We start from the raw sequence: 7,262 nt of genomic DNA, 5'->3' as shown, positions 1-7,262 counted from the left end.
CTCCACGGTGTGTGTGTGTGTGCGCGTGTGTGTGGTGTGTGCGTGTGTGTGTGTGTGTGTGTGTGTGTGTGTGTGTTAGGGTTGGGTTTGACTTTCTTCTCCCTGCAGAAACCTGCAAAATATTCAACACAAGACCTGGCACAAAGTCTGCAGGCAGTAAGTGAGCAGCTCCCGTCATGTCCACTACCTTGCCTTCCCTACCCTCCTTTCGAAACCCTTTGTAAGACTGCGTGTCTCTGACATCTGCTTTTCCTCCTGATTGCTTCATCAGCCCGGGGCTGTGGCCAGCAGATATCAGTGGTGGGTTTTCAGCTGGAAATGAAGTGGAGCTGGTTTGAGTAATTGGTCTCCATCAGAGGCTCTACAATGGGTGGGCTAATGCGCGCCCACTGCTCCCACTTCCTGGCGAAGCTCTGCACTTGTATTTAAGGGCGTAGGATAGGAGGGAGCCAGTGTGTGGCTCATTGGCATAGAAATTAAAGACCTTTCCTCAAAGAAGGCATGGAGCGCTGTCAGCACCTCTGGCCAAATCGAGGTGGTCCTTTGGGAAAGTCCTCTTGGACTTTGGCTGCAATAAAAGCCAGAGTCCATTTTACACCTGAGCAAGTTCTCCAGGCGTCATCAATTGATCGATCGTCTCCTTTGTGAAGCCTCCACTCACAGCATGATGCACGAAACCACTCTCCTCTGCTCCCGCTGCGCCCTGGCCACATCCCCCTCTCTCCGAAAGACCGCCAACTTGTGATTCTGTGACCCTTGGAAGACAGGGTGGTGCTGGCCCAGAGTCTCCGTGCACCAGATGTGTGAGAGTCTGGGAATGGAACTAGCCTTCCACAGCCAGACTGACTTACTGTGCCCCACAAGCAGGCAATAAGGGACCACGGTGTGTGCACAGATATTAAAAACAACACTAAAGCCCACTAGAAGTCAGTCAGCTTTCGTTCGATCACCATGTGCAGGCAATTCTAAACCATGTCTGTGGCGAAATCTCCTTCCCCACAGCCTTGCATGCTCCGTTTCCCTGCCAGCGCCACACTGGGAGAGCTGGTTCCTTTCCATCCCCCAGGACACTGGGAGCTTCTTGAGGGCAGGGGCCATGTTTCAGTCACCTTTGTATCCCCAGTGCTGACACATAGGAGGTGCTCCATACTGCGTTTTATGCAGCACAGTAGGAAGATGACAGTTTTCAAGTCCAACATACCTGGATTGAAATCCCAGCACTATCATGAACCAACTGTTGCAACTTTGGACAAGCTATTTCACCACTATGCCTTAACTGCCCCTCCTGTATAATGGGTTTGATGATATATATACATATATATATATATAACACACATAGACACACATAGTACCTCATAAATATTTGTTGAATTGACCTAAATTAACAGGCATTTCCAGGCAAAATCATGATGGATCCTGTTTTTCTTTGTAATCCTCTCACTTCTTGCCCTCTCTGTCATGACCCTCTGCTCCAGAAACACACTCCTGTGACACTCAGGTGGGGGCTTGCTCTCAGTCCCATGACATCTGAGGAGTCAGTGATGCAGTGAGGGTCACTGAGAAACTGATACAGTAGACCTATGCATGTGTCATTTTTCTGTACGTTAGGCATCCCTATGTTATCAGGCCGTAGGTATATACCGCTTAAATGAGGCTTCTTAAGGATAGCGGCGCCTTTAAGCCTCAAACCAACGGTGACCCAGGGGATTGATCAGTCAGACCATAAGCTCTGGGAGGGCTACCCAAGCGTGGTGGGTTTTTTGTTTTTGTTTTTGTTTTTGCGGTACGCGGGCCTCTCACTGTTGTGGCCTCTCCCGTTGCGGAGCACAGGCTCCAGACGCGCAGGCTCAGCGGCCATGGCTCCCGGGCCCAGCTGCTCCGCGGCACGTGGGATCTTCCCGGACCGGGGCACGAACCCGTGTCCCCTGCATCGGCAGGCAGACTCTCAACCCCTGCGCCACCAGGGAAGCCCCCTAAGCGTGTTTTGTTCCGCATTGTACCACAAAGTAGCTGCATGTTGTAACCAATCAGTTTATTACCTTCCTTCTATCAAGGATTGGGGCTCAGCCCTGTGGGGGGCACTAAGTACTCAGGGATGGGTGGAGAGAATACAGCCCCTGCCATCACTGTGCCCTGCCCCAGATTGAGTGTGCCATGGGGACTTGCAGGGGGACCAAGCTGAGAGCATCCCAAACGGTTGCTTGTCTGTGATTTGAGCTTTGAAGAAGGCGGTGGGTGTGCAAGGGTAGAAGTTTCCTTAGACAAAGAGGCGAAGAAAGGGCATTTCAGATGGAGGAAACAGCATGAGCAAAACCATGAAGATGCAAAGGGACATGACCAGTTTGGGGATCAACAGCTACCTGGTAGGCAGAAGCACAGGTAAAGGCCACATCAAAGGGTTTTTTTTTTTTTTTTGGCCAAGACTAAGACGTAGATTTCACCCCTAAGCACGTGGAGGGGCTACTGAATAAATTGATGCAGCAGAGCCCCGTGATCAGGCTCTGGGAACACCTGGAGGATGGACTGGAGAGGGCTGAGCCCGAGGCAGAGAAACCAGCTTAGAGACTGACCCCCGGGCGCTGACACGGAAGGGGAAATGCTTGGGGGTGAGGGGGGTCGGTGGGAACTCAGAAGCTTGGGAGTCAGGCCTCAGGATGCGTGTGCCGACCTCTGCAGGGTGGCATTGCATGACCTTGGGACAATCACCTCCGTGTCCACACCTGAGGGCTGACTCCTCTCTACAGCCTCCTTTGGGTCTGAAATCTTAGGCTTCTGTGATCCTGATCTGAAACCTTCCCCTTAGAACTGCAGGGCTAGGAAACAAATCTCTATCTATTTCCAAACGCTTCAAGCTTCTCTTAATACTTTTATTCAGGACCCGTCTTCCCAGGAGACACTCAGGGCTGTCAGCCTGTAATTAGACTTTCTCCCTGCTCATACAGCCAGGCTGTGCGGCACGGCAGCCGAAGCTGGATTAGCCCACTGTAAACAAATTTGGTCAGTCCCCTTCTCGCCGGCCTCCATTCCAGTTGAGCGGATTTCAGCAGCTCCTGGGTGAATGTTAATGCCTCCTATGTACATGGCTGCAAGAAAATAATCACGTGTGCCTCCCTTTGTTGAGATGCTGTGGCTTTCGCTTCTCAGGTGTCCAGGTGACACAGTGGGGTGGAGGTAGGGGTGGGAGGTGAGAGGATTGTGAGGGGGCAGGGAGACAGTGCAAAGAAACTCGAAAGAGCCTTCAGGCAGGACATGGGGGACCTGGGTTTCAAGGCAAGCTCAGCCACTAATTTTCTTTGTAACCTTGCAAAAGCTACTTCAGTTCCCTGGGCCTCAGGTATGTCAACCGTAAAATGAGGCCGAGAACACCTGCCTCGCAGACCTGCTGCAAAGGGTAATTGAGGTAATGGACGTGAGAGCCTTTGGTAAAGCTTTGTGGCCGAGGGGCCAGTGTCAAGGATCACAGGCTTAGCTTTCCTGTGCAAAGGATAGGGGAGTCAGGGCAGGTATAGAGCACGCAGGAGAGCTAGCTTCCAAATTCCTTTTGGCACCAGAGTCCTAGAAAACAGAAGGAGGGGTGCAGATCGGATGCGCCGTGAACTGCCCTCCGATTGAAATTGCCCTGAAACCGCATGTAGGTGTTCAATCTACAAGAAGAGTATTAACATTTACTGAATACTTGTGTTCTTCCTGTGATCTTTATGGTAGCTTTAGGTGAGGATTCTTATACCCAGTCCAAAGATGGGGAAACTGAGACCAGAAGAAAGTGATGGGAGGGAGAGAGGATTTGAGGCCAGGTTAGTCTGACTTTAAAGTCTGTCTCTACTCCCTGTCTTTGGAATTACAAGCAGATGAAGGTCAGATTTAGATAGGGGACAGATACATAGCACGTTATGAAAAAACAAAGGATGTATTTGGTGGAGAACCACTAATCTTTTCCCAGGGCATCTAGGAGGATGAAGCCATGTCATAAACTGTAAGTGTCATGAGGGCAGGGGCTGTATTCATCACGACGTCCCCAGCACACAGAACGCTGCCTGGGACAGAGCAGGCACTCAGTAAATATTTGTCGAATGAATGAATGAATCCCATGAGGCTCACAGTCATCCCCTTAGCTTTTCTGGCTGATCACAAATAGAAAGGAAAAGAAAGTCCTTCACAGAAATTGTCCAAGGAATACACACCTTTGTTGTTCCAATTGTTTCTGTGTCTACAGCTGTGTAACAAACCCCCCAAAATTCAGCGGCTGGAAACAACGTTGCTTTATTATTTCTTAGGATTCTGGGGAGGGTCACTCATGGGGCCGCATTCAGCTGAGAGCTGGAACGCCCATAATGGCCTCTCTGCCTTCCAGATTTTTCTCTACAAGTCCTCTCATCACGCAGTAGTCTAGCCTAGGCGTCTTTCCAGCAAAGCAGCTGACTTCCAAGAGAGAATGCTCTGCTTATATCATGCTCGCTAACGTCCCATTGGCAAAGCAAGTCACATGACTAAACCCAGGATCACTGTGGGAGGAGACCGCACAAGGGTGTGAATCTCAGGACGTTCATGGAGGCCCGTTGCTCAGTCTTCATGAGCAGCACATAATAATGAATGTATGTGTGTAAAGCAGTTAGAAATGCGCCTGGCACTTAGTTTCTACTACTTCAGTATTAGTAATAGCTAATTATTATTAATAGATAATTACTGTAACTAAGTTAATCACTGCAGTTGCCTTTATTTTATGGACTATGAAATAAGAACCCCCACTAGGGACACTCTGGTGTATCCCTCGAAGTCTGAGCACAGTAACCCACTGAAACTGTGTTTGAGGAGCTGCATGAGCAACAAAATATGAAGTTGAATCCTTCTTTCACCTCTTTCTCTACTCATTTCTTTTTACATGGTTTCCCTAAACGTGGGTATGCTTTTTGCTTATTCCTAAAAGTGATGTCGGAACCTACAGGAGGATTACTCATTTCTGTAAGAATCCATTCACTCAACAAGCATTTGTCTAAGCCATTGTGGTATCTCTTTCCCTTTTCCAGAGACTCTTTTGGAGTTGGACAGGGTACCCAGTTCCAGCAGATGAGACGACAGAAAAATTTGTTGAGAACTTCTGAGGAAGACTGTCCATGCTGATGAAAAGAAAAAGGTATGCAAGGGGAATCCTTGGGTCCTTTCCTGCTTTTGGACATAGCCATATGAGGGCATGATAACTAGAGATGCCCTTTATGCCTCTGTTATCACCGTGAGAAGAATATGCTCTGGGTAGCCCTCTAGTCCCAGAGGAAAAAGACATGAAACAGAACAACTCAGCAAGCCTGCAGAACTTCACCTTGAAGTAGATTTGCTCAGTCAGATCCAGACTCAATCTAGCTGCCACCCCCTAAAGCAGAGCTGCTTAGCTGGCCATAGCTAGATCTGTGGTGAGAAAAAAATGTGATTTAGGCCACTGAGTTTGGGGATAGTTGTTACGTGGCATTAAGTGACAATAGCTAACCCATACAGTATCTTATTCCCTAGAGTCTGCTGTCTGCTGAGCTGTAGAACCTGAGGTCTCAGCCCAGCGCCATCCTGAAATGGAGGAGAATACAGTAAGAAAGTTCTTGAGAGAGGTGCCCTTGGAGTCTAGGAATTTAGGAAAACACAGGGACTTGTGTCTGCTTCCCTCCAGGTTTCTGAAGACCAGAGACTTGCTGACACAGCCCACATAAGCAAGGTTGAGTAGGGACCAAGGCGTAGAATGGTTGGGACAAGGAAGTTAAAATACTGGACTGAGTCTATCCTAATAGCAGAGAGCAACCAAAATGCTCTGGATTTACAAACAAAATATGAGGAAGCAGATTTAAACAGAGCTTAGCTGAAGTCCATGACTGGAAAAGAAGTGAAACTATATCTGGTTGATACCCCTCCGTGTAATTATTCAATAGATCTGCTCCACTTGGTACTTCTCTCTGCCTCAAAAATACAGTGTCACCTTCAACATGGAAATTTCACGGTGCCCTCTTTCACCCGAGCTGTCGGTGAGATTGCGGGCGCTGCTCTCAATATGGCTTCCTTTCTGTTTATGTTTTACTTTCTCACTTTGTGCCAATACATGACTTATATACCAGGCTTTTGCAGGAGAAATCTTTCAAATGGTATTCGAATGTATACAGAATTTAAACCTTGTCTCCGAGCTTCCAGAATATTAGGAATTTAGTCAAGTGTGATCAACACTGTTATTGCTAAAATTAAAATCATTAATGGCAGCAGCAGCAGTGACTACAATTTCCAGGGCACTTTCTACGTGCTTAGCTCCGTGGAGGTGTTTTGCATGCAATTTATTCCATTCTCCTACCAGTTGATTAGGTGGTTATTATTATTCCATGTTCTTCTAATAATAATAAAACAACATCTGTTTGGCACCAGGTATTGAAGTGAGCCTTTTACATGCCTTGCCTCACCACCTTCTCACACAGCCCTGTCAGCTGGAGTAATTATTTCCCCGTTTGTCAGATGAGAAAGCTAGAAGTCCTGACAGTAGAGGGACTTGCCCACAGCACACAGGCAAGAAGAGGCAGTGCCAGGCTTCGAACCCTGGTCTCCCTGCTTCTAAATCCATATTCAGTCGGCTTCATGATTATCTCTCAGAAACAGACCACGTTACCCATCCTGCGACTCTGACCTTTTCGCTCCAATCTAGATTGGTCTGCTCATTGGCTCCAGAAATCTCCCCTAGCACCAAAAAAACTGGATTACAGGATTCGAATGTAATCCCATGTAGATGAAATCCACTGACTTCAGGGTACAAGGCAAGCACAGAAGGAAAGGAAAAGCTAACGCCCAACTAGCAGCTCCATTTTGTAGCTTCTGCCTCAGAGATCAAACTATCACCAGCCCCAGGGCGAAGGGGACCCCACCCTGCTGATGCTGGGACGTTGGCTGGGGAGCGGCCAATGGACGTTAACAAAAGAAACAAACACACACGTTTTTCTTTTGCAAGGTGTTACAGCTCACAAATCCCTTTTGTATATTTTGAGCTATGCACTCACTCTGTGAAATAAATATCTTTATGCCCAATTTATTTGCATGTCTCAGATTCCAAATTCAACTCTCCTTTATCGAAGACCTAGTATATGTCAGGAAGATTTCTGGGCTGTTTCCAGGACAACACCTCATTTAAATCTTGCAAAGTCTCTATGAAGTAGAGATTATTAGCCCCATTTTGAAGAAAAGGGAATGAAGGTTCTGAGCAGTGGAGTGACATATTCAATACCGCCCATCAGATCAACGCTAGAGTC

Source organism: Stenella coeruleoalba (assembly GCF_951394435.1).
Source record: "Stenella coeruleoalba genome assembly, chromosome: 1".
In the NCBI taxonomy this organism is placed as follows: Eukaryota; Metazoa; Chordata; class Mammalia; order Artiodactyla; family Delphinidae; genus Stenella; species Stenella coeruleoalba.
The sequence above is the reverse complement of the archived record's forward strand: the minus strand, read 5'-3'. Positions refer to the sequence as shown.